A 26,712-nucleotide genomic window follows, 5' to 3' on the forward strand; every position below is an offset into this window, starting at 1 on the left:
TATTGCAAACTAGAAATACCACAAGAAATAGCAAACAAGAGGACTCCACTAGCAATAGTGAGGATATATTACCAAAAACAACTGGTGGGAGCTCCATTGTTGGTGCTAGGGAGGATAGAAGTAAGACAGGGAAACATGCACCAACAGGGAATACAGTCACAGAAACCCAAGGCAAGCGGAAACCAAGCCTGTGCACGTACTATGCACTTGGTATCTGCAGGCATGGGAAATCTGGAAAAACAGATGGGACATGCAACTATGACCACCCTAGAAAATGCCATGCCCATATGACAACAGGAAACTGCAAACTCCCTTCCTGTAAGCTTTTTCACCCTGAACTGTGAACCTCTTCAGTACAGGAAAGACTGTGTTATAACTTAAATTGCCAGGCACACCATCTAAAAGGGACAAAAAGATACAAAACATCCAGGCCATGGGAAAACATGGGTAGCCACAGCCACTCAAGGGGGAGAGGTTTTTTAGTGCCAGGAAGGAAAAAAAACTGGCAGTAAATGGCAGAAATTGTACACCAAATCCAGTCATTCCTGGAGTGGAACCAGAGTCGATGGCCTCCACTCCAAACCAACAGATACAGATACTAATGCCGGAAAAAAAATCCCCCCTCAGTACCAACAATACCACCAGTCCGATGACATTCTTCTTTGCAAATATACAGGGTCTAAAGCCAGCAACAAACAACAAAATACCTTTCATCCGTGGACTGCTTGCAGAGGCAAAGGCAATGTTTGAGGCTTTCACTGAGACCCAGATAAAGGATCACTTGGATAACGAAATATGGATCCCAGGTTACAACCTATACAGATGTGACAGAGTGAACATGCAAAAGGGGGGGAGGTTGGCCTGTACATTGCAGAGTCACTTGTTTGCACAGAACTGCTTAATGCCTCAAATGATGTAGTGGAAGTTTTAGCAGTAAAGATCGAGAACCAAAACCTAGTCATTGTGGTAGTCTACAAGCCTCTGGATGCAGCATCCCAGATATTCCAGGAACAGCTGTTAAAAATTGACCACTGTCTGGAAAATCTTCCAGCTCCTGCACCCAACATCTTGATCCTGGGGGATTTCAACTTAAGGTACCCAAAATGGAGGAATATAGCAAATAATATTGTTGCAGTAATAACACCAGGAGGCAGCACTGATGAAAACTCACACTCACACGAGCTTTTAAATCTCTGCACAAAATTCAATTTAAACCAGCAAATAATAGAGCCTACTAGACTGGAGAATACACTAGCCCTCATCTTCACGAGCAATCATGATCTGATTAGAAATGTCACCATATCAAAAACAATATACTCAGATCACAACATAATTGAGGTTCAGACATGTATGCGCGGAGCCCCAGACCGACATAATGAGATTAGTCATATGGGAGCATTCACCAAATTCAACTTCAATAAAAAAAACATAAAGTGGGACCAAGTAAACCAAGTCCTAACCGATATAAGCTGGGAAGATATACTAAGCAACACAGACCCCAACTTATGCCTAGAACAGATTAAAATGGTGGCACTTGATGTATGCACAAGGCTTATTCCTCTAATAAAAAGGAGGAGTAGATGTAAAATAGAAAGAGACAGGCGCTCCCTTTACAGGCGACGGAAAAGAATAACAGAGCGAATAAAAGAGGTCAATATATCTGAAATGCGTAGGCAAACACTGGTCAGAGAAATAGCAAGCATCGAACTTAAGCTAAAGGAATCTTATATGAGTCAGGAATCGCAGGAAGAACTAAAAGCCATAAATGAAATCGAAAGAAACCCAAAGTATTTCTTCTCATATGCCAAATCAAAGTCGAGAACAACGTCCAGTATTGGGCCCTTACTTAAACAAGATGGGTCCTACACAGATGACAGCAAGGAAATGAGTGAGCTACTCAAGTCCCAATATGACTCAGTTTTTAGCAAGCCGCTAACCAGACTGAGAGTCGAAGATCAAAATGAATTTTTTATGAGAGAGCCACAGAATTTGGTTAACACAAGCCTAACTGATGTTATCTTGACGCAAAATGACTTCGAACAGGCGATAAATGACATGCCAATGCACTCTGCCCCAGCGCCAGAGTCATGGAATTCTGTGTTCATCAAGAACTGCAAGAAGCCTCTATCACGAGCCTTTACCATCATATGGAGAGGGAGCATGGACACGGGGGTCGTCCCTCAGTTACTAAAAACAACAGACATAGCCCCACTCAACAAAGGGGGCAGTAAAGCAACAGCAAAGCACTACAGACCGATAGCACTAACATCCCATATCATAAAAATCTTTGAAAGGGTCCTAAGAAGCAAGATCACCACCCATCTAGAAACACATCAGTTACACAACCCAGGGCAAGATGGGTTTTGAACAGGTCGCTCCTGTCTGTCTCAACTACTGGATCACTACGACAAGGTCCTAAATGCACTAGAAGACAAAAAGAATGCAGATGCAATATATACAGACTTTGCAAAAGCCTTCGACAAGTGTGACCATGGCGTAATAGCGCACAAATTGCGTGCTAATGGAATAACAGGAAAAGTCGGTCGATGGATCTATAATTTCCTCACTAACAGAACACAGAGAGTAGTAGTCAACAGAGTAAAGTCCGCGGCAGCCACGGTGAAAAGCTCTGTTCCACAAGGCACAGTACTCGCTCCCATCTTGTTCCTTATCCTCACATCTGACATAGACAAGGATGTCAGCCACAGCACCGTGTCTTCCTTTGCAGATGACACCCGAATCTGCATGACAGTGTCTTCCATTGCAGACACTGCAAGGTTCCAGGCAGACATCAACCAAATCTTTCAGTGGGCTGCAGAAAACAATATGAAGTTCAACGATGAGAAATTTCAATTACTCAGATATGGTAAACACGAGGAAATTAAATCTTCATCAGAGTACAAAACAAATTCTGGCCACAAAAAAGAGCGTAACACCAACGTCAAAGACCTGGGAGTGATCATGTCGGAGGATCTCACCTTCAAGGACCATAACATTGTATCAATCGCATCTGCTAGAAAAATGACAGGATGGATAATGAGAACCTTCAAAACTAGGGAGGCCAAGCCCATGATGACACTGTTCAGGTCACTTGTTCTAACTAGGCTGGAATATTGCTGCACTCTAACAGCACCTTTCAAGGCAGGTGAAATTGCTGACCTAGAAAATGTATAGAGAACCTTCAGAGCGCGCATAACGGAGATAAAACACCTCAATTACTGGGAGCGCTTGAGGTTCCTAAACCTGTATTCCCTGGAACGCAGGCGGGAGAGATACATGATTATATACACCTGGAAAATCCTAGAGGGACTAGTACCGAACTTGCACACGAAAATTACTCACTACGAAAGCAAAAGACTTGGCAGACGATGCAACATCCCCACAATGAAAAGCACGGGTGTCACTAGCACGTTAAGAGACCGTACAATAAGTGTCAGGGGCCCGAGACTGTTCAACTGCCTCCCAGCATACATAAGTGGGATTACCAACAGACCCCTGGCAGTCTTCAAGCTGGCACTGGACAAGCACGTAAAGCCGGTTATTAATCAGCCGGGCTGTTTCTCGTACGTTGGTTTGCGTGCAGCCAGCAGTAACAGCCTGGTTGATCAGGCTTTGATCCACCAGGAGGCCTGGTCACAGACCGGGCCGCGGGGGCGTTGACCATCGGAACTCTCTCCAGGTAAACTCCTAGTACCAGCCTGCTAGTACCAGTCTACTAGTAAAAGTCTGCTAGTACCAGTCTGCTAGTACCAGTCCTCTAGTATCAGTCTCCTAGTACCTGTCACCTACTGCCAGTCTGCTAGTTCCAGTCTCCTAGTACCAGTCTGCTAGTATCAGTCTGCAAGCGCGTGTCTGCTAGTACCAGTCTGTAGTATCAGTCTCCTAGTACCTGTCACCTACTACCAGTCTGCCTGTACCTGTCTCCTAGTACCAGTCTGCTAGTACCAATCTTCTAGTACCAGTCTGCTAGCGCCAGTCTTGCAGTATCAGTCTCCTAGTACCTGTCACCTACTGCCAGTCTGCTAGTACCAGTCTCCTAGTACCAGTCTGTTAATACCAGTCTGCTATTACCAGTCTGCTAATACCAGTCTTCTAGTATCAGTCTCCTAGTAACTGTCACATACAAACAGTCTGCTAGTACCAGTCTCCTAGTACCAGTCTGATAGTACCAGTCTCCTAGTACAAGTCTGCTAGTACCAGTCTTCTATTATCAGTGTCCTAGTACCTGTCACATACTTCCAGTCTGCTAGTACCAGTCTTCTAGTATCAGTCTCCTAGTACCTGTCAAATATTACCAGCCTGCTACTACCAGTCTTCTAGTATCAGCCTCCTAATAACTGTCACTTACTACCAGTCTGATAGTACCAGTCTCCTAGTACCAGTCTGCTATTACGAGTCTGCTAGTACCCGCCTGCTAGTACCAGTCTTCTAGTATAAGTCTCCTAATACCTGTTACCAACTACCAGTCTGCTAGTACCAGTCTTCTAGAATCAGTCTCCTAGCTCCTGTCACCTACTACCAGTCTGCTAGTACCAGTCTTCTAGTATTAGTCTCCTAGTACCTGTCACCTACTAGCAGTCTCGTAGTGCCAGTCTTCTAGTATCAGTCTCCTAGTACCTTTCACCTCCTACCAGTCTGCTTGTACCAGTCTGCTAGTACCAGTCTTCTAGTATCAGTCTCCTAGTACCTGTCACCTACTGCCAGTCTGCCAGTACCAGTCTGCTAGTACCAGCCTGCTAGTACGAGTCTTCTAGTATCAGTCTCCAAGTACCTGTCACCTACTCCCAGTCTGCAAGTACCAGTCTGCTAGCACCAGTCTACTAGTACCAGTCTTCCATTATCAGTTTCCTAGCACCTGTAACCTACTACCAGTCTCCTAGTACCAGCCTCCTAGTACCAGTCTGCTAGTACCAGTCTGCTAGTACCAGTCTGCTAGTACCTGTCTTCTAGTATCAGTCTCCTAGTACCTGTCACCTACTACCAGTCTGCTAGTACCAGTCTTCTTGTACCAGTCTGCTGGCACCAGTCTTCTAGTATCAGTCTTCCAATACCTGTCACCTACCACCAGTCTGCTAGCACCAGTCTCCTAGTTCCAATCTGCTAGTACCAGTCTCTTAGTACCAATCTGCTAGTACCAGTCTGCTAGTACCAGTCTTCTAATATCAGTCTCCTAGTACATGTCATTTACTAACAGTCTGCTAGTACCAATCTGCTAGTACCAGTCTTCTAGTATCATTCTTCTAGTAACTGTCACATACTACCAGTCTGCTAGTGCCTGTCTGCTAGTACCAGTCCGCTAGTACCAGTCTCCTAGTGCAAGTCTGCTAATGCCAGTCTGCTAGTACCAGTCTTCTAGTGTCAGTCTCCTAGTACCTGTCACCTACTACCAGTCTGCAAGTATGAGTCTGTTAGTGCTAGTCTGCTAGTACCAGTGTGTAGTATCATTCTCCTAGTACCTGTCACCTACTACCAGTCTGCTAGTAAATGTCTCCTAGTACCATTCTGCTAGTACCAGTCTGCTAGTTCCAGTCTGCTAGTGCCAGTCTTCTAGTATGTCTCCTAGCACCTGTCACCTACTACCAGTCTGCTAGTACCAGTCTGTTAGTACCAGTCTGCTAGTACCAGTCTGCTAATACGAGTCTTCTAGTATCAGTCTCCTTGTACCTGTCACCTAACAGTCTGCTAGTACCAGTCTTCTAGTACCAGTCTGCTAGTACCAGTCTCCTAGTACTCTCAGTAGTAGTAACCAGTTACCAGTCTCAGTAGTAGTAACCAGTTACCAGTAACTATTGTACCGTTGACTCAACGATCAACCGTCTCTGCCTGAGTCACTATCTGAATTCATATTGTGCTGACCTCAGCAGTATAAGGCCCCCTCACATAGGGTACTGCAGCCGGCTAGTTAGTTTTACACGAGTGAGCAAGGAGATAGGTACGGCTGGCAAGAGCTCTGTCCACATAACAGCAATATACGTAAAACAGCCTACGTGAGTATTTCTACCCTAATCCACGTATACGAACTCCCACATGATAAATGGTGACAGCGGTGTGGAGCGTGGATTTACGTTTTTAAGGGTAATTCAAGGCGTTAGAAGGTTGTTTGTGTGAGTAGCGCCAGGGTCAGAGGTGAATCTCCAGCCACCAGCTCTACCCTCCGGCACCACCAGCCAAGCCTGACTCCCCTCACAGCTTCAGCCTGCAAGCCTGTTGCAGCCGTTTCAAGCTTCCTGGCTTAGTTAGTGTGCTAATTGCTTCAATCTCCGAGGGGTTGACCCGGATTTTGCAATTAAGCCAGTCAGTAAGCCAGACTGTGGAAGTGAACGCCAGTCAGCCTGTCATCCAGCCTGTCTCCTGTCATCCAACTGCTCCTCCGTGCTTTGTGCATCGTTACACGTCTTCCAGTCATCCATTCTCGTGGGGTAAGCCAGTCAGCCAACCCAGCTTCTAACCCAGCTGAGAGAGGGAAGTAAGCCACGCAGTAAGAAGTAAGCCAAGCTCCTCTGAGGTATTGTTTATATCGCTTTGTGCTTCCTGTTGGATGCTAAGAGTGGTTTTCACCATTCTGTGGCATAGAGTGGGTTAAACCATCTGTGGGTGAGTGGGGCGCGCGGCAGCCTCCCCGTCCCCCCCCACCACTCTTTCCCCCACTCTCTCCCGCCCACCCGGGGTGCGCGGCAGACGCATCCACCACCACCACCACCACTACCAACCTACCTGTGGTTGTTTGCACCCTTGTACCGGGTCCTAGTACTGTTTTGGCTCACATAATTGGTCAAGAGATTGTAGCTGGTGCCAACGAGATAAAGCCAGTTATGTGAGTTCGCCTAGAAAGCACATTCTTCACGACAACAGTGCGAGTGGAAGAGGAAGCACCGCCCGCCCACAGGACAATATCTTCGCCTCACCACCAGTACTCATCACCCGTCTCCTACTCCCGACTTCAGTGATAATTTTCTTGAGACATTTTTCTTGCATTTAAAGACGTTTGCGTGTGTGAGACATTTATAGTAAAATTGCTTGTGTACTCTAAACCTTGTGTTTTCAGTTTTTTTCTTTGACTCGTTAATTTTTTTAAAATATTTTTTCAGTGTTTTTATTTATCTTATATTTTTTTTTCTGTGTTTTTTCTTATGCTACTCCTGTCTGTAGTAAGTATTATTGTGTCGTGTGCCAGTCAGTCACCCTGTGTGAAGTGATTCATTTTTTTTATTGTATTGTTATTGTATTTCATGCAGTGATATTCACCCCAGTATACCAAATTTTCCATTTATTTCTATGTGTGTCATTTTTTTCGTATGCCAACAGTGTCTCATTCCTCTAATTTTTCGCAGACTGTGTACCATTATTTTTGCCAGCAAAATTTTTGTCGTATCAGTCACAGCAAGATTTTTGTTGTATCAGTCACAGCAGGAATTTGTTGTAAGAATAAATTCATACTGTTGGGTGCTCCGTCACTGTAAGTGTCATATTCCCTGTTTTGTACCTGTGTTTTAATTTTTTCATATTTTTTATAATTCTTGAACAAATTCACTCTTGATGCAATTTCAATTACTTTTAACGTAAAGTGTTTCCTTACTCTGTTTGAGTAAATTGTTTTGTCTAATTTACAATTAAGAGTTAAAGTGTTCAATCAGTTTATTTTTTTTTGATCTTCATAATTTTAATTCATTATTTTACCTGAGTTTTCCCAGTGACACTTTATTACTGCAGTAATTGTTTCTACACTTTATTTTGTTGCACTTGTTCTGAAGTGAATTATTTTTGAACTTGTTCTGCAGTGAATTATTTTCTTTTATTGATATTTTGTGAACTATATTTTAATTTTGTGTATGCATTCTTAGAAAATACTTAAAATTTCCCAGTTAACAATTTAATAATTTTATTTGATACTTTCACATTGATTTAAATAATTTAATTAATTAATTTTTTATTAGCAAGAGTAAAGACAGCTCATTTTGAATTTAATTCAGTCTCCAGTAATATTTTTACTTGTATATTTCAATGTAAATTTTTTTTTTCCCTTGGTCAATAGTCCTTTAAATTGAGTTTTCTTTCTTCTTGCAGTGTATTTAAATATTATTCTGCAGAATTAGTTGTATATCTTTCATTTCAATTCTAGAATTTTATATCATTTTTATTGTTCATTATTTTTGCTTTATTTGTTCTCGTGTTACTTTGCCATTATGTCTCACATACCGTCAAGTGATACTTTAGTGAATGTCGACACTCAGACCTCTCAGGCTACTACTGCTGGTCCTGTCATCAGTCCTCACAGTTCCTTACCGACTGACAGACCGACTCAGACACCGAGATATTATAGTTATACTCGTGATTCCCTTGATGCGTTACCTTTATTCAATGGCCATGTACATAGTCTTGAAGCATGGTTTGCAGCCATTCGTTCTCGTGCTAGTGCCCTAGCTGAAGGTCCTCCTTCAGAGGAAAGCCTTATCAGACTTGCTAAAGAAGCTCTTTATCGATCTCCTGCTGCTGTTCACGTTGTTGATCTCCTTGATATGCGAGACTTCAGGAATCTTACTAGGTGGTCACAATATGAGGAACTGATTCGTTCTTTCCTTGTCCCAGTAAAAACAGCTGATCCATATGTCGTTCTTAGGGAACTAGTGAATGCTACACCCATGAGTACTGAATCGTTGAGTGCATTTGCTGTTAGATTAGACAAACTTTTATCATCATTTATCAATGCTGTCCAATCATCATCTTTTCTCTCTGAAGAGGCTAAACCATTTACAGAATCAATTGCTAAAATAGCAGCTTTTGGAGCAATTAAAGAACTAATGCCGCCTGCTTCTGTGTGTGCTTATGAGGCTGATCCTCCAACTGTAACGATGGAACCTCTTACAGCCTTAAATCATGTACGTTCCTTGTGCCCCCAGGGTACTTTCCCTTGTATTAAAAGTAATGTCACACATATGCCTCAGTCTGCACCACCTCTTGTTTGCGCCACAGAGACAAATCGTAGTCGTCAATCATCTCAGAGATCACCAAGAACCAGTGTACAGAGTCGTTATACACCTCGTAGTATTCATAGTACATTCAGTAACCATAGTCGGCGGAATTGTTACAACTGTGGTTTCCGTGGACATATTGCAATTAATTGTCCTGATAGTTATCCTAAGAGACGTCGTACTGATGATGAGTACTCAGATCTTCCTTACTGTACTTATCATAGAATACATGGACATGACACATCTGAGTGTAATGCTCTCTATAACCTTCAGTACTCTAGATCTTTCCGTGGTCGTTCCAACCGCAGAACCCGTCGAGGAAATAGATCTCGTGGTTTTCAAAATAACCAGAACCAGGCTCATTCATTCAATTCTCAAACTCACCAGAACCAGGCTCGTTCTTCCCAGTCGGGGGAATTCGAGCGCCCCAGTCAAACCGCCCCATGGTGACAGTAGGTGATAATGAGTACACCATCCCCGTTCACAACTCCTTTGAAGCCTTAAGCAGTCTCGAGAATGACAACCCTGCTGAGGTTGTTGCTTCACATGTCTCTGACATAGATGATTTTGGGGATGGAGTAGAACAAGTCTTTTCTGATGAAAATCCACCTTTTTGTTTGCACATAACTTCCAATGCAACCATAGGCCCTATAGTGCAAGCATCTGTTTATAATGCGCCCGTTCAATTGTTCATGGACTCTGGTGCGCAAATCAATATTATTAGGTCTAGTTTGTTTAAAGATAAGAAGTTACGACATGTCCTTCTCGTAGAACCGACTCCTGTGTCCTCCCTTAGTGGAGTATCTGGTTCTCACCTGCGTGTCCGAGGTACGACTGCCCTAACCTTTTCTATCCAAGGTAGAGACTTCACTGTTTCCTTCCTTGTTGTCGATCAGATTACTTTCCCTGGTGACCTTCTACTGGGATTTGCTTCCATGCGAGACTTACGCATTGTGCTCGACCCTTATCGATGGCATGCACAAATTGACGACTTGATCGTTCCATTCTGGGGTTACCAGCTTGGATCAGAAATCTGTTATACTGCTGCAGAGTATGATGTACGGATTAAGTCCTTACAAGCTAATGCATTCTCCAGTAGCGTACCCAAGCGGTCAGGCACTGGTAATTCTGTCACTCCCATCAGTGTTCCACCTATACCTTCAGAATTGCAGGATAGTCCGATGCCTCAAGTGTCCGAGGACGCTCAGATTGCCTTGAGTGCTCAACCTATCCCTGCAATGCCTGCTAGTTCGAGTAGTAGTTTCTCCACAGGGGACGCCTTGTCGGAAAACAATTACTTGCAACTAGTAATGCCATCTCTTGTTGATGTCACATGCCGTCTGCAGAAAGACGTTTCTGTTGCGGCTAGTGCTCTCACTAGAGTGTCTGTAGTTGTTCCTAGTGTTCCAGATGGTGATAACGTCCTAGTTGACAGTGATTCCTGCAAAGTAAAAGGTCTATTTGTTGAACCATCCTTACATGTTGTAAGAGATAGTAAGATCCATTTCTACCTGGCCAACACTTCTGGTCACAGTGTTCGCCTTAGAGCAAATACCAATCTTGTTGACCTTGTTCACTATCCTTACCCTGTTCAGGTAGAGGATGAGTTGTCACCTGACCAGTGGGTTGGTGCTATTTCTGCCGGGGAGACCTCATCCACTCCACTGGATCAATCTGTTCCACCAGTAGAGGAGAAAGACTTAGCTCCCACTGACTTCCCAGATGAAGTCAAGCGTTTGTTGACTCTGTTGAACAAACGTCGTAAAGCCATTGCTTTACCAGGTGAGAAGATGGGTATAACGAACTTATTGTCCCATCGTATTCCACTTGAACCTGGTACTAGACCTATCTACATACCTGCGTACAGAATGCCTCATTCACAAGTTGCTGTCGCAGAAGAATTGATCAATCAAATGCTTGATGATGGAGTTATTGCACCTAGCAATTCACCTTGGAATGCACCCTTGATACTAGTACCTAAGAAGGATGGTACTTGGCGTCCAGTAATTGACTTTAGGAAGTTAAACGCAAAAACCATTCCAGATCGCTTTCCACTCCCTGTACTGGGTGATCTTTTACGTAATATTGGAGATAACAAAGTCTTTTCAACCCTAGATTTGTTACAAGGGTTTTGGCAAGTCCCTCTTCACGAGGACAGCCAAGAGCTAACTGCATTCTCCACTCCTACAGGTCATTATCACTACCTCCGAATGGCATTTGGATTACGATCTTCCCCTATCACGTTCTCAAGGCTCATGACTAATATCTTTAGAGGTCTCATAGGTAATGCACTTATGGTGTACTTAGATGACGTAATCGTCATGTCTAAAGACGTGGATACACACTTGAAAAGACTTGATGTAGTACTTGGTAAGCTTGAAGAAGCCAATTTAAAGATCAAACTGTCAAAATGTCAATTCTTCAGATCAGAAATTAAGTTTCTTGGTCACGTAGTCACTCCTAGAGGGGTTACGACTGACCAAAGTAAAGTAACTGCAGTACTAAATTTTCCAACTCCCAAAACTGCTGATGCCGTAAGATCCTTTGTGGGCTTAGCAGGTTTTTATAGATCTTTCATTGCCAATTTTTCTTCCATAGCTGCTCCTCTAACTGAGTTGCTTAAGAAAGATGCTCCTTTTGTTTGGACCTTCCGTCAAGAAAGAGCATTCCAAACTCTAAAAGAAAAGCTAACTTCTGCTCCAATTTTGAAATTTCCAGATTTTTCTAAGCCTTTCTATCTGACAACTGATGCTAGTTCAATTGGCATAGGTGCCGTACTAGCTCAGAAGACCGATGGCAAGTACAACGCAGTTGCATTTGCTAGCCGAGTCCTTACGAAGGCTGAACGTAATTATACAGTAACTGAGCAAGAAGCTTTAGCAATAGTATGGTCTTTAAAGCACTTCCGAGACATTATTTATCAGTACTCTGTTCATGTCTTGACAGATCATGCTCCACTGATACCCTTATTCCAGAACAAACAACCTACTGGAAGGTTAGCTAGATGGACCTTGACTATCCAAGAGTTCAATCCCACCTTTGAGCATTTACCTGGCAGGTCAAATGTAGTTGCAGATGCCTTATCGCGACATGTTAGTATAGTAACTGCAGACCCTCCATTTAGTGCTGAAGATGTAAAGAATGCTCAACGAACAGATCCCATGTGGTCTGGTGTGATTCGATTCCTGCTCCAGGAAGATCTTATTCTGACTGTGAAGCCACCAGCACCCATTAGTGACTTTGTCATGAACCAAGAATTACTGTATCGAACAGCAGAGTTGGGTACTCCAAGCAGAAGAGTATACCAGTTAGTAATTCCACAGTCACTAGTGAATGTAGCCTTACAGCTAGTTCACGATGTACCAGGTGTTGCACACCCTGGTATGGATCGTTCAGTAAAACAAGCCAGATTGAAATACTTTTGGCCTCGTATGGCAACTGATATTTCTGAGTATGTTAGGAAATGTAGTGTCTGCATGCAACATAAAGGCAATGCTAATGGTCCTAATCCAATCCAAGTGTATCCAACTACTAGCGAACCTTGGGAAAGAGTTGCGCTAGATTTGTTAACTAATTTCCAATGTTCCCTCCAAGGTAACAAACATCTGTGTGTTATGGTAGACCATTTCACCAGATATTGCGAGTTAGTCCCTATTGCAGATAAGACTGCCGAGACAGTAGCCAAAGCGTTTAAAGAACGCATTATCTGCAGGCATACCACTCCTAAGTCCCTAGTAACAGATAACGGAGGTGAATTCTGTAATGAAATTCTTGAAAATTTGTGTACCTTGTACAAGATCACTAAATCCACCATTGTTCCTCATCATCCTGCCAGCAATGGGTTAGCGGAACGAACCAATAAGAAAGTACTTGATGTCTTGAGAGCCACTATCAATCCCAACAGTGAAACTTGGGATGAAGTTATACCTGATGTGCAGTGTGCTATAAATTCTGCTTACAATGTTTCTATAGGTGACACTCCACATTATGCATTGTATGGTGTAGATAAACGTTTGCCTTATGAGTTGTTATATTCTAATCCGAAACCAAATTACAACCCTGATGATTTCGTAGCAACTCGTACCAGCTTAGCTCAAAGTGTTTTTAGAAGAATCCGTGAAACACTTCATAAATCAACAGCAGAATTTACAAGAGTCGCAAACACTCGATCAAAGCCATCCAAAATCAAAGTAGGTTCGAGAGTTATGCTGATTAACTTTAACAAAACGTCTGCAATGCCAAAGCTTGATCAAAGGTTTGTTGGTCCTTATCGAGTAGTTGAACATATCACTGGTAATAAGTATAAGGTTAGAGAGATTAGTACTGGTCAGTATAAAGAATCGCATTTGGATCATATGAAGTTAGTATGTGATGATAATGATGTCCCAACCCAGACTAATGTGACAGACACTGACAATCCTCCTGATCCTGTACTCTCTTCCTCTGATACTCAGTCAGATGATCAACCTGAATGTCGTTATTCCCTACGTACACGACAGGTATTGAGAAATCCTCAAGTATCATTTGTAACTTCCAATTCAGATTTGCCTCAAATACAGCATGAGTTAGCCAATGCTACAGAGTTTGATCCTCCCAGAGATGACACCCATTCTGCATATGTCAATCACACCCTAGCAGAGTTGGGGTTAAATGTAAATAACCTGTATAGATAATTACAGTATCAACTTATCAGTATTCAAGAATTTTTTTTTGTGTTCATGTTCTCTCCGCATTCTGAGAGTTAACAGTCTAGATTTGCGTGCACCGAATCTGCCTTTCTGTTAAACACTCTTTCTTTGTATATATTCCTTCCTCAGAATCCGTAGATCACACGAATACAGATCGATCGATCAAAATTTTTGTTTTTATCACTTGTAATCTCAATGTTGAGTTCGTTGTTCATTTGTTGAGTTTTAAGTTGTACTATAGTATACCTTGTATGCATTACAGTTTCCGTTAAGTAAGCTTTCATTCCAATGTTCTACTTATGTATCTATAATGTTTCATGTTGTGTACTTTGACATTGTATAGAATCAGCCCAAGCCGTATACCTGCCATCTCTAGTTTGTATTAGTTGTATGTCGGGACGACATACGTTAGCGTCGCCGAGCTCTCAGTAGTAGTAACCAGTTACCAGTCTCAGTAGTAGTAACCAGTTACCAGTAACTATTGTACCGTTGACTCAACGATCAACCGTCTCTGCCTGAGTCACTATCTGAATTCATATTGTGCTGACCTCAGCAGTATAAGGCCCCCTCACATAGGGTACTGCAGCCGGCTAGTTAGTTTTACACGAGTGAGCAAGGAGATAGGTACGGCTGGCAAGAGCTCTGTCCACATAACAGCAATATACGTAAAACAGCCTACGTGAGTATTTCTACCCTAATCCACGTATACGAACTCCCACATGATAGTACCAGTCTGCTAGTACAAGTCTTATATTATCAGTCTCCTAGTACCTGTCACCTACTACCAGTCTGCTAGTACCAGTCTTCTAGTATCAGTCTCCTAGTACCTGTCAAATACTGCAAGTCTACTAGTACCAGTCTTCTAGTATCAGTCTCCTAGTACCTGTCAACTACTACCAGTCTGATTTTACCAGTCACCTAGTGCCAGTCTGCTAATACCAGTCTGCTAGTACCCGTCTGCTAGAACAAGTCTTCTAGTATCAGTCTCCTACTACCTATCACCAACTACCAGTTTGCTTGTACCAGTCTTCTAGTATCAGTCTCCAAGTACCTGTCATCTGCTTCCAGTCTGAAAGCATCAGTCTTCCAGTATCTGTCTCCTAGTATCTGTCACCTACTACCAGTCTGCTAGTACCAGTCATCAAGTTTCAGTCACCTAGTACCTGTCACTTACTACCAGTCTGCTAGTAAAAGTCTGCTAGTACCAGTCTGCTAGTACCAGTCGTCTAGTATCATTCTCATAGTACGTGTCACCTACTACCAGTCTGCTAGTACCAGTCTGCTAGTACAAGTCTACTAGTACCAGTCTACCAGTATCAGTTTCCTAGTACCTCTAACCTACTACCAGTCTGCTAGTACCGGCCTCATAGTACCAGTCTGCTAGTATCAGTCTTCTAGTGCCAGTCTTCTAGTACAAGTCTTCTAGTATCAGTCTTCTAGTACCTGTCACCTACTACCAGTCTGCTAGTACCAGTCTCCTAGTGCCAGTCAGCTAGTGTCAGTCTGCTAGTACCAGTCTGCTAGTACCAGTCTTCTAGAATCAATCTCCAAGTACCTGTCACCTACTTCAAGTCTGCGAGTACCAGTCTCCTAGTACCAGCCTGCTAGTACCAGTCTTCTAGTATCTGTCTCATAGTACCTGTCACCTTGTACCAGTCTGCTAGTACCAGTCTCCTAGTACCAGTCTGCTAGTACCAGTCTGCTAGTACAAGTCTTCTAGTATCAGTCTCCTAGTACCTGTCTCCTACTACCAGTCTGCCAGTACCAGTCTCCTAGTACCAGTCTGCTAGTACCAGTCTCCTAGTACCAGTCTGCTAGTACCAGTCTTCTTGTATCATTCTTCTAGTAACTGTCACATACTACCAGTGTGCTAGTACCAGTCTGCTAGTATCAGTCTGCTAGTACCAGTCTTCTAGAATCAATCTCCAAGTACCTGTCACCTACTTCAAATCTGCGAGTACCAGTCTCCTAGTACCAGCCTGCTAGTACCAGTCTTCTAGTATCAGTCTCATAGTACCTGTCACCTAGTACCACTCTGTTAGTACCAGTCTCCTAGTACCAGTCTGCTAGTACCAGTCTGCTAGTACAAGTCTTCTAGTATCAGTCTCCTAGTACCTGTCTAATACTACCAGTCTGCCAGTACCAGCCTCCTAATACCAGTCTGCTAGTACCAGTCTCCTAGTACCAGTCTGCTAGTACCAGTCTTCTAGTATCATTCTTCTAGTAACTGTCACATACTACCTGTGTGTTAGTACCAGTCTGCTAGTACCAGTCTGCTAGTACCAGTCTTCTCGTATCAGTCTACTAGTATCTGTCACCTACTACAAGTGTGCTAGTACCAGTCTACTAGTACCAGTCTGCTAGTTCCAGTCTGCTAGTACCAGTCTTCTAGTATCAGTCTCCTAGTACCTGTCACCTACTAACAGTCTGCTAGTACAAGTCTCCTATTACCAGTCTGCTAGTACCAGTCTCCTAGTACCAGTCTGCTAGTACCAGTCTTCTAGTATCAGTCTCCTAGTATTTGTAACCTACTACAAGTCTGCTAGTGCCAGTCTCCTAGTAGCAGTCTGCTTGTACCAGTCTTCTATTATCAGTCTCATAGTACCTGTCACCTACTACCAGTCTGCTAGTACCAGTCTCCTAGTACCAGTCTGCTAGTACAAGTCTTCTAGTATCAGTCTCCTAGTACCTTTCACCTACTACCTGTCTGCTAGTACCAGTCTCCTAGTACCAGTCTCCTAGTACCAGTCTGTTAGTACCAGTCTCCAAGTACCAGTGTGCTAGTACCAGTCTGCTACTACCAGTCTAGTAGTATCATTTTCCTAGTACCTGTCACCTACTACCAGTCTGCTAGTACCAGTCTCCTAGTACCAGTCTGCTAGTACCAGTCTTCTAGTATCAGTCTCCTAGTACCTGTAACCTACTACATGTCTACTAGTGCCAGTCTCCTAGTACCAGTCTGCTAGTACCAGTCTTCTATTATCAGTCTCCTAGTACCTGTCACCTACTACCAGTCTGCTAGTACCAGTCTCCTAGTACCAGACTGCTAGTACAAGTCTTCTAGTATCAGTCTCCTAGTACCTTTCACCTACTACCAGTCTGTTAGTACCAGTCTCCAAGTACCAGTGTGCTAGTACCAGTCTGCTAGTACCAGTCTAGTAGTATCATTTTAATAGTACCTTTCACCTACTACCCGTCTGCTAGTACCAGTCTGCTAGTACCAGTCTGCTAGTACCAGTCTGATAGTACCAGTCTTCTAGTATCAGTCTCCTAGTACCTGTCACCTACTACCAGTCTGCTAATACCAGTCTCCTAGTACCAATCTGTAAATACCAGTCTGCTAGTACCAGTCTGCTAGTACCTGTCTTCTAGTATCAGTCTCCTAGTACCTGTCACCTACCAGTCTGCTAGTTCCAGTTTCCTAGTAATAGTTTGCTAGTACCAATCTCCTAGTAATGGTCTGCTAGTACCTGTCACCAACTACCAGTATGCTAGTACCAGTCTCCTAGTACCAGTCTGCAAGTACCAGTCTGCTAGTACCAGTCTGCTAGAACCAGTCTTCTAGTATCAATCTCCTAGTGCCTGTCACCTACTACCAGTCTACTAGTACCAGTCTTCTAGTATCAGTTTCCTAGTACCTGTCACATACTACCAGTCTGCTAGTACCAGTCTTCTTGTATCAGTCTCCTAGTACCTGTCACCTACTACAAGTCTGCTAGTACCAGTCTGCTAGTAAAAGTCTTCTAGTTTCAGTCTCCTAGTACCTGTCACCTTCTACCAATCTGCTAGTACCAGTCTGCTAGTACCAGTCTTCTAGTTTCAGTCTCCTAGTACCTGTCACCTTCTACCAATCTGCTAGTACCAGTCTGCTAGTACCAGTCTTCTAATATCAGTCTCCTAGTACCTGTCACATACTACCAGTCTGCTAATGCCATTCTGCTAGTTCCTGTCTGCTTGTACCAGTCTTCTAGTACCAGTCTCCTAGTACCCATCACCTACTAACAGTCTGCTAGTACCAGTCTGCTAGTACCAGTCTACTAATAATAGTCTTCCAGTATCAGTTTCCTAGTACCTGTCAAATGCTACCAGTCTGCTAGTACCAGCCTCCTAGTAACAGTCTGCTAGTACCAGTCTGCTAGTACCAGTATGCTATTACAATTTTTCTAGAATCAGTCTCCTAGTACCTGTCACCTACTACCAGTCTGCTAGTGCCAGTCTCCTAGTACCAGTCTGCTAGTGCCAGTCTGCTAGTACCAGTCTGCTAGTTTACCTTGAGTTTACCTGGAGAGAGTTCCGGGGGGTCAACGCCCTTGCGGCTGCAACATTCATCACACTGCGGGTGATGAATGTTGCAGCGAGGAGAAGGCTGGAGGCAGTGGAGATGTCATGTCTGAGGGCAATGTGTGGTGTGAATATAATGCAGAGAATTCATAGTTTGGAAGTTAGGAGGAGGTGCGGGATTACCAAAACTGTTGTCCAGAAGGCTGAGGAAGGGTTGTTGAGGTGGTTCAGACATGCAGAGAGAATGGAGCGAAACTTGAAGTTTACCTGGAGAGAGTTCCGGGGGTCAACGCCCCTGCGGCCCGGTCTGTGACCAGGCATCCTGGTGGATCAGAGCCTGATCAACCAGGCTGTTGCTGCTGGCTGCACGCAAACCAACGTACGACCCACAGCTCTGCTGGTCAGGAACCGACTTTAGGTGCTTGTCCAGTGCCAGCTTGAAGACTGCCATGCGTCTGTTGGTAATCCCCCTTATGTATGCTTGGAGGCAGTTGAACAGTCTCGGGCCCCTGATACTTATTGTATGGTCTCTTAACGTGCTAGTGACACCCCTGCTTTTCATTGGGATGATGTTGCATCGTCTGCCAAGTCTTTTGCTTTAGTAGTGAGTGATTTTCGTTTGCAAGTTCGGTACTAGTCCCTCTAGGATTTTCCAGGTGTATATAATCATGTATCTCTCCCGCCTGCATTCCAGGGAATACAGGTTTAGGAACCTCAAGTGCTCCCAGTAATTGAGGTGTTTTATCTCCATTATGAGCGCCGTGAAGGTTCTCTGTACATTTTCTAGGTCAGCAATTTCACCTGCCTTGAAAGGTGCTGTTAGTGTGCAGCAATATTCCAGCCTAGATAGAACAAGTGACCTGAAGAGTGTCATCATGGGCTTGGCCTCCCTAGTTTTGAAGGTCTCATTATCTATCCTGTCATTTTTCTAGCAGATGCGATTGATACATTGTTATGGTCCTTGAAGGTGAGATCCTCCGACATGATCACTCCCAGGTCTTTGACGTTGGTGTTTCGCTCTATTTTGTGGCCAGAATTTGTTTTGTACTCTGATGAAGATTTAATTTCCTCATGTTTACCATATCTGAGTAATTGAAATTTCTCATCGTTGAACTTCATATTGTTTTCTGCAGCCCACTGAAAGATTTGGTTGATGTCCGCCTGGAGCCTTGCAGTGTCTGCAATGGAAGACACTGTCATGCAGATTCGGGTGTCATCTGCAAAGGAAGACATGGTGCTGTGGCTGACATCCTTGTCTATGTCAGATATGAGGATAAGGAACAAGATGGGAGCGAGTACTGTGGCTTGTGGAACAGAGATTTTCACCGTAGCTGCCACGGACTTTACTCTGTTGACGACTACTCTCTGTGTTCTGTTAGTGAGGAAATTATAGATCCATCGACCGACTTTTCCTGTTATTCCTTTAGCACGCATTTTGTGCGCTATTACGCCATGGTCACACTTGTCGAAGGCTTTTGCAAAGTCTGTATATATTACATCTGCATTCTTTTTGTCTTCTAGTGCATCTAGGACCTTGTCGTAGTGATCCAATAGTTGAGACAGTCAGGAGCGACCTGTTCTAAACCCATGTTGCCCTGGGTTGTGTAACTGATGTGTTTCTAGATGGGTGGTGATCTTACTTCTTAGGACCCTTTCAAAGATTTTTATGATATTGGATGTTAGTACTATCGGTCTGTAGTTCTTTGCTGTTGCTTTTCTGCCCCCTTTGTGGAGTGGGGCTATGTCTGTTGTTTTTAGTAACTGTGCGACGACCCCCGTGTCCATGCTCCCTCTCCATAGGATGGAAAAGGCTCGTGATAGGGGCTACTTGCAGTTCTTGATGAACACGGAGTTCCATGAGTCTTGCCCTGGGGCAGAGTGCATTAGCATGTCATTTATCGCCTTTTCGAAGTCATTTGGCGTAAGGATAACATCGGATAGGGTTGTGTTAACCAAATTTTGTGGCTCTCATAAAAAATTCATTTTGATCTTCGACTCTCAGTCTGGTTAGCGGCTTGCTAAAAACTGAGTCATATTGGGACTTGAGTAGCTCACTCATTTCCTTGCTGTCATCTGTGTAGGACCCATCTTGTTTAAGAAGGGGCCCAATACTGGACGATGTTCTCGACTTTGATTTGGCATAGGAGAAGAAATACTTTGGGTTTCTTTCGATTTGATTTACGGCTTTTAGTTCTTCCCGCGATTCCTGACTCCTATAAGATTCCTTTAGATTAAGTTTGATGCTTGCTATTTCTCTGACCAGTATCTCCCTACGCATTTCAGATATATTGACCTCTTTTAGCCGCTGTGTTATTCTTTTCCGTCTCTTTCTATTTTACATCTACTCCTCCTTTTTCTTAGAGGAATAAGCCTTGTGCATACATCGAGTGCCACCAAGTTAATCTTGCTTAGTATATCTTCCCAGCTTACATCAGTTAGGACTTGGTTTACTTGGTCCCACTTTATGTTTTTGTTATTGAAGTTGAATTTGGTGAATGCTCCCTCGTGACTAATCCCATTATGTCGGTCTGGGGCTCCACGCACACATGTCTGAACCTCAATTATGTTGTGATCTGAGTATATTGTTTTTGATATGGTGACATTTCTTATCAGATCATCATTGTTAGTGAAGATGAGGTCTAGTGTATTCTCCAGTCTAGTAGGCTCTATTATTTGCTGGTTTAAATTGAATTTTGTGCAGAGATTTAAAAGCTCGTGTGAGTGTTAGTTTTCATCAGGGCTGCCTCCTGGTGTTATTACTGCAACAATATTATTTGCTATATTCCTCCATTTTAGATGCCTTAAGATGAAATCCCCCAGGAGCAAGATGTTGGGTGCAGGAGCTGGAAGATTTTCAAGACAGTGGTCAATTTTTAACAGCTGTTCCTGGAATTGCTGGGATGTTGCATCCGGAGGCTTGTAGACTACAACAATGACTAGGTTTTGGTTCTCGACCTTTACTGCTAAACCTTCCACTACATCATTTGAGGCATTAAGCAGTTCTGTGCAAACAAGTGACTCTGCAATGGACAGGCCAACCCCCCCCCTTTTGCCTGTTCACTCTGTCACATCTGTATAGGTTGTAACCTGGGATCCATATTTCGTTGTACAAGTGATCCTTTATGTGGGTCTCAGTGAAAGCCGCGAACATTGCCTTTGCCTCTACAAGCAGTCCACGGATGAAAGGTATTTTGTTGTTTGTTGCTGGCTTTAGACCCTGTATATTTGCAAAGACGAATGTCATCGGACTGGTGGTATTGTTGGTACTGGGGGGGGATTTTTTTCCGGCATTAGTATCTGTATCTGTTGGTTTGGAGTGTTTACCTGGAGTTTACCTGGAGAGAGTTCCGGGGGTCAACGCCCCCGCGGCCCGGTCTGAGACCAGGCCTCCTGGTGGATCAGAGCCTGATCAACCAGGCTGTTGCTGCTGGCTGCACGCAAACCAACATACGAGCCACAGCCCGGCTGATCCGGAACTGACTTTAGGTGCTTGTCCAGTGCCAGCTTGAAGACTGCCAGGGGTCTGTTGGTAATCCCCCTTATGTGTGCTGGGAGGCAGTTGAACAGTCTCGGGCCCCTGACACTTATTGTATGGTCTCTTAACGTGCTAGTGACACCCCTGCTTTTCATTGGGGGGATGGAGGCCATCGCCTGTGGTTCCACTCCAGGAATGACTGGATTTGGTGTACGATTTCTGCCATTTCCTGCCAGTTTTTTTTCCTTCCTGGCACTAAAAAACCTCTCACTCTTGAGTGGCTGTGGCTACCCAGGATTTCCCATGGCCTGGATGTTTTGTATCTTTTTGTCCCCTTTAGATGGTGTGCTTGGCAATTTAAGTTATAGCACAGTCTTTCCTGTACAGAAGAGGTACACAGTTCAGGGTGAAAAAGCTTACAGAATGGGAGTTTGCATTTTCCTGTTGCCATATGGGCATGGCATTTTCTAGGGTGGTCATAGTTGCACGTCCCGTCTGTTTTTTTCAGATTTTCCATGTCTGCAGATACCAAGTGCATAGTATGTGCACAGGCTTGGTTTCCGTTTGCCTTGGGTTTCTTTGACTGTATTCCCTGTTGGTGCATGTTTACCTGTCTTATTCCTATCCTCCCTAGCACCAACAATGGAGCTCCCACCAGTTGTTTTTGGTAATATATCCTCATTATAGCTAGTGGATTCCTCTTGTTTGCTATTTCCTGTGGTATTTCTAGTTTGCAATATTGGTTTTATCTTATCTTTGACTACACTTGTTTCCCCACTACGGCTCCTGTCCCCTCTGAGGTCATTGATGTGTGTTCCTTCCTGCGTATAATTCCCGACTACCTGGACAAAATCTCCAGCTCCTCCATTATTGTCTCCCAGGACAGCACCTCCAGCTTCACCATTACTGTCTCCCAGGACAGCACCTCCAGCTTCACCATTACTGTCTCCCAGGACAGCACCTCCAACTTCACCATTACTGTCTACCAGGACAGCACTATCGACCCCACATTTACTGACTACCAGGACATCACCTCCAACCTTACAGTTTCTGACTACATGGCCAGTATCAAGGGCAGTACCATTCAGCCCAGACTTTTTATGTTCCAATTTGTTGTAGAAAGCTTCCAGGTTTTCTATGAAAGCAGCTTTGATGTTATCCTCTTTTAATACCCTTGTGATTTTAGTCCACAGATTTATCTCATTTGGGCATACCCAAAAACATTTCCCTGTTTTAATACTGCTTGTAGCTAGTTCTTGGATATCTGCACAAGGGGCATGACACCAATTTCCTCAAAAATGACAATTTATCCATGTGGAAGCCCGTTTGTTTGATTGACTGCAGACTACACAGGGCTTCATAATTATTTGAATGGTTGATTTACTGTAATTCTACTAGCAACCTCTTGAACATTCTATTAATAGCCTCCTTAAATGAAGCTCTAGCTATTTTTATTTATATTTCTAACTGTACTTGTATATTGGACAGCTTACCATGTACGTTTCTGATTTATATTTATTGTTTGTGTTTGATAAGGGCGCCTACAACCCTATCTGTTTACAGTCTGCTTTATTGTCCAACGAATCCGTTTGAAACCAGTCAAGGGTTCGGACCAGTCAAGGGTTTGGACCAGTCAAGGGTTCGGACCAGTCGAGGGTTCGGACCAGTTGATCTGATCTGATAAGTGGGTCACTTATTTAAAACACACTGGTCGGTGATTTGGGCTAACACATGAAGGATCTTCCTGAAATTATCTACCCGAGTAATATGTGATTTGATTGATACAAAAGTATAACTTGCATGTTGAAGAACCGGTGATTTCTGGCAGCTCCTACAATGACGAAAGGTCGAGCCTCAACCCTTGTTTATCAATCGCTGAATCTAGCTTTTCTTTTAGTATCAGCCTACTAGTACTGTCACCTACTACCAGTGTGCTAGTACCAGTCTCCTAGTACCAGTCTGCTAGTACCAGTCTGCTAGTACCAGTCTTCTAGTATCAGTCTCCTAGTACCTGTCACCTACTACCAGTCTTCTAGTACCAGTCTCCTAGTACCAGTCTGCTAGTACCAGTCTTCTAGTATCAGTCTCTTAGAACCTGTAACCTACTACCAGTCTGCTAGTACCAGTTTCCTAGTACCAGTCTGCTAGTACCAGTCTTCTAGTATCAGTCTCCTAGTACCTGTCACCTACTACCAGTCTGCTAGTACCAGTCTCCTAGTACCAGTCTGCTAGTACCAGTCTTCTAGTATCAGTCTCCTAGTACCTGTCACCTACTACCAGTCTGCTAGTACCAGTCTCCTAGTACCAGTCTGCTAGTACAAGTCTTCTAGTATCAGTCTCCTAGTACCTGTTGTAGACAGCCTGTACTGTCAGAACACACAGCCTAGCCGTCTGCTCTGACTAGTTCATATTTTGCGGCATTTAGGTGCTGCCCTCTGTAGGCTCACTCAGGTCGGTGGGAGGCTGAGCCCATCTGCCCTCACTCCTAGGCCGACCGACTTGATAGACACAAGTGCTCCCCCTCCACGGACTGGCTTGCGGTCACTCCCTCACACTGCCCATTGTGTACTCACTCCTTTCCAGTTAAAGCCAAACTAGTCCACGGCCGTATCATTGCTACCTACGCTACCTTCATCAGCACTAAACCGCTGTTCAGCAGTAAGAACAGCAATAACAGTGGTGACAGTGGAGTCAACGGCATTGTGAGCCTCTTCAGGGTGGAGGGGTCAACACCATCGGTCGACGCCAGTCAACATCATCCGTCGTCATCCAACGCACCTGCTGGCCTAAAGAGTTATCTGTTACTCCCAGCGTCTTGACGGGACCTGAGATAGATCTTTGTCCTAGATTTTTCCCACAAAATCTGGACATAGGTGTCACGGCGTCATCTCCAGCCTTAGTAGTCACGTGTTCACCTATCACCCTCTCTACAGCCCTTCAACACTCTCCAGCACCATTCTCTTGCCTCCTACAGCATCCCTATGCCCTTCTCAGCTACAAGAAGTAGAGGTGAGGTCGTTTAGTGTGTTGGCTTCGTGTGGCTCCAAGTGTGACCACGAGGCAGCTCTTGGGTTGGTTGATACCCTAGGCAGCGTGTAAACGCACCAGCCTCCTCTACAGCCTGCTACGCAACGACGTCCATCTCGCTGTCCATGTGTGTTGTGTTCTTCCCAGTTTCCTCCAAGAAGTTCTACCTGGCTTAACCACGTGGGAACCCAGTTGGCTTAGCCCTTAAGCCAGCTTAGTTCAGCCCCCACGCCGTCTACAGCAGCTCGTGACTCATCATTGTGACTACAACTACTCAGCATCTACGTATCTCCAGCCAGTGCAGTTTTTTGTTGTGTTGCCCAGTTAAAATTTTTTTTTCTTTCTCTTGCTGTTACATTCCCAGTTCATCACCAGTTTTGTTTTCCCCAGTGATTTATTACAGTAAAATTTCCTCATCCCAGTTCAAAGTTTCACTTAAGCTTGTTTTTAGCATGCTCGAGTAGTTCTGTGTGCTGAAGCCGCAGTTAGTCAGCGCGCCCAGACATGCTTGCCAGTGTAAAACCACGCACAGTTGTGGCTCACGCAGAGTTAGCCACGTTTCTCTCATATCTTATACCTCCACAGAGTAACCCCGGTCTTTCCTGTTCTTCCGAAGTCCATTCTGATAATTTTTCCTATGACATTGAAGCCCCATAGCAGTATACAAATGCTACGAGGCGTGTAGTGTTACTAGAGCATCACTGAAAGTTTCAGGACCTGCAGCACCCGTACCTTCGTCCATCTCCTGCACTCAAAGTTAAGTAAACAGTGACTTACCTAGCATTTCCTAATATCTTTCAGTTATTGATTTAATTTGTGACATTATTTAACTAGTCACTGCGGAGAACGACATGTTGATAAATACAGTTGGGAACACGTTTACTGAAGCATACATACTTCAGTAAATGTGTTCAGTTCAGTAGAATCAGATCAGTATGCAGGAGAGGTGTAGCAGTCATAGGTAGTGTTTCAAGGTGGAAGTACTTACCTACAAGAAGCAGTGTCTCAGGTTTGTAGATGAATGGTTCGGAGAACCGACATGTTGATTTAGACACATGTACATTTACGTTTTGGCATCAGTCCTACATAGGAGAAACTTTTAATCAGTCCCTCAACCTTTCCAGTCCATCAATCTTGAGTTTATTCGTATGGCAGGAGAGGTGTAGCAGTCTTGTCACACCTCAGTTATTGATTTCCCAAGAAGTTGCAGTGTCTGACATGAATGGTTCGGAGAACCATAAATTAGACACATGTGCAACTCTTGGGAAATTGAGGAAACGTTTACCTCTCACACTTGAAGAACAGAATTTCAGCACCTTGAGTATGTGTTCATTCCTGTAGTGCTGTATAAACCGTTTTAGCAGTCATAGTAGTGCACCAATGTGGAAGTAGGTTGTGCAAGAATTAGGCAAGCGAAGTCACAGATTACAAACCTGTCAGACACTGCAACTTCTTGGGATCTTAATACTTAGGAATTCTTCGCTTGCCTAATTCTTGGGCACAACCTACTTCCACATTGGACAAATGTGACACTACCTATGACTGCTACACCTCTCCTGCCATACGGTTTATAAGCTGCTTCTCCGCTCATCTGCCGTATTCTACTCAAGATTGATGGACTGAACACATCGACTCAAGGTTGAGGGACTGATTACCTCATTCTCCTCCTGTTCTTCAAGTTTCTCCTATGTATGGACTGATGAAGCCACTGTGTGGCGAAACGTTTCCTCAATAAAGATTCCCAAGAGTTGCACATGTGTCTAATTTATCAACATGTCGGTTCTCCGAACCATTCATCTACAAACCTGTCAGACACTGCAACTTCTTGGGATCTTAATACTTAGGAATTCTTCGCTTGCCTAATTCTTGGGCACAACCTACTTCCACATTGGACAAATGTGACCCTACCTATGACTGCTACACCTCTCCTGCCATACGGTTTATAAGCTGCTTCTCCGCTCATCTGCCGTATTCTACTCAAGATTGATGGACTGAACACATCGACTCAAGGTTGAGGGACTGATTACCTCATTCTCCTCCTGTTCTTCAAGTTTCTCCTATGTATGGACTGATGAAGCCACTGTGTGGCGAAACGTTTCCTCAAAGATTCCCAAGAGTTGCACATGTGTCTAATTTATCAACATGTCGGTTCTCCGAACCATTCATCTACAAACCTGTCAGACACTGCAACTTCTTGGGATCTTAATACTTAGGAATTCTTCGCTTGCCTAATTCTTGGGCACAACCTACTTCCACATTGGACAAATGTGAC

At 43.9% G+C, this 26,712-nt stretch overlaps 1 protein-coding gene across 1 annotated transcript in view; it reads right to left on the reverse strand.

Annotated features, from left to right (window-relative positions):
* LOC128702516 (nucleolar transcription factor 1-A) overlaps nucleotides 1–26,712 on the reverse strand; it is a 664,841-nt gene that overhangs the window by 260,024 nt on the left and 378,105 nt on the right. The gene's annotated exons all lie outside the window — the stretch shown is intronic.

Source organism: Cherax quadricarinatus, chromosome 98, assembly GCF_038502225.1.
Source record: "Cherax quadricarinatus isolate ZL_2023a chromosome 98, ASM3850222v1, whole genome shotgun sequence".
Lineage (NCBI taxonomy): Eukaryota > Metazoa > Arthropoda > Malacostraca > Decapoda > Parastacidae > Cherax > Cherax quadricarinatus.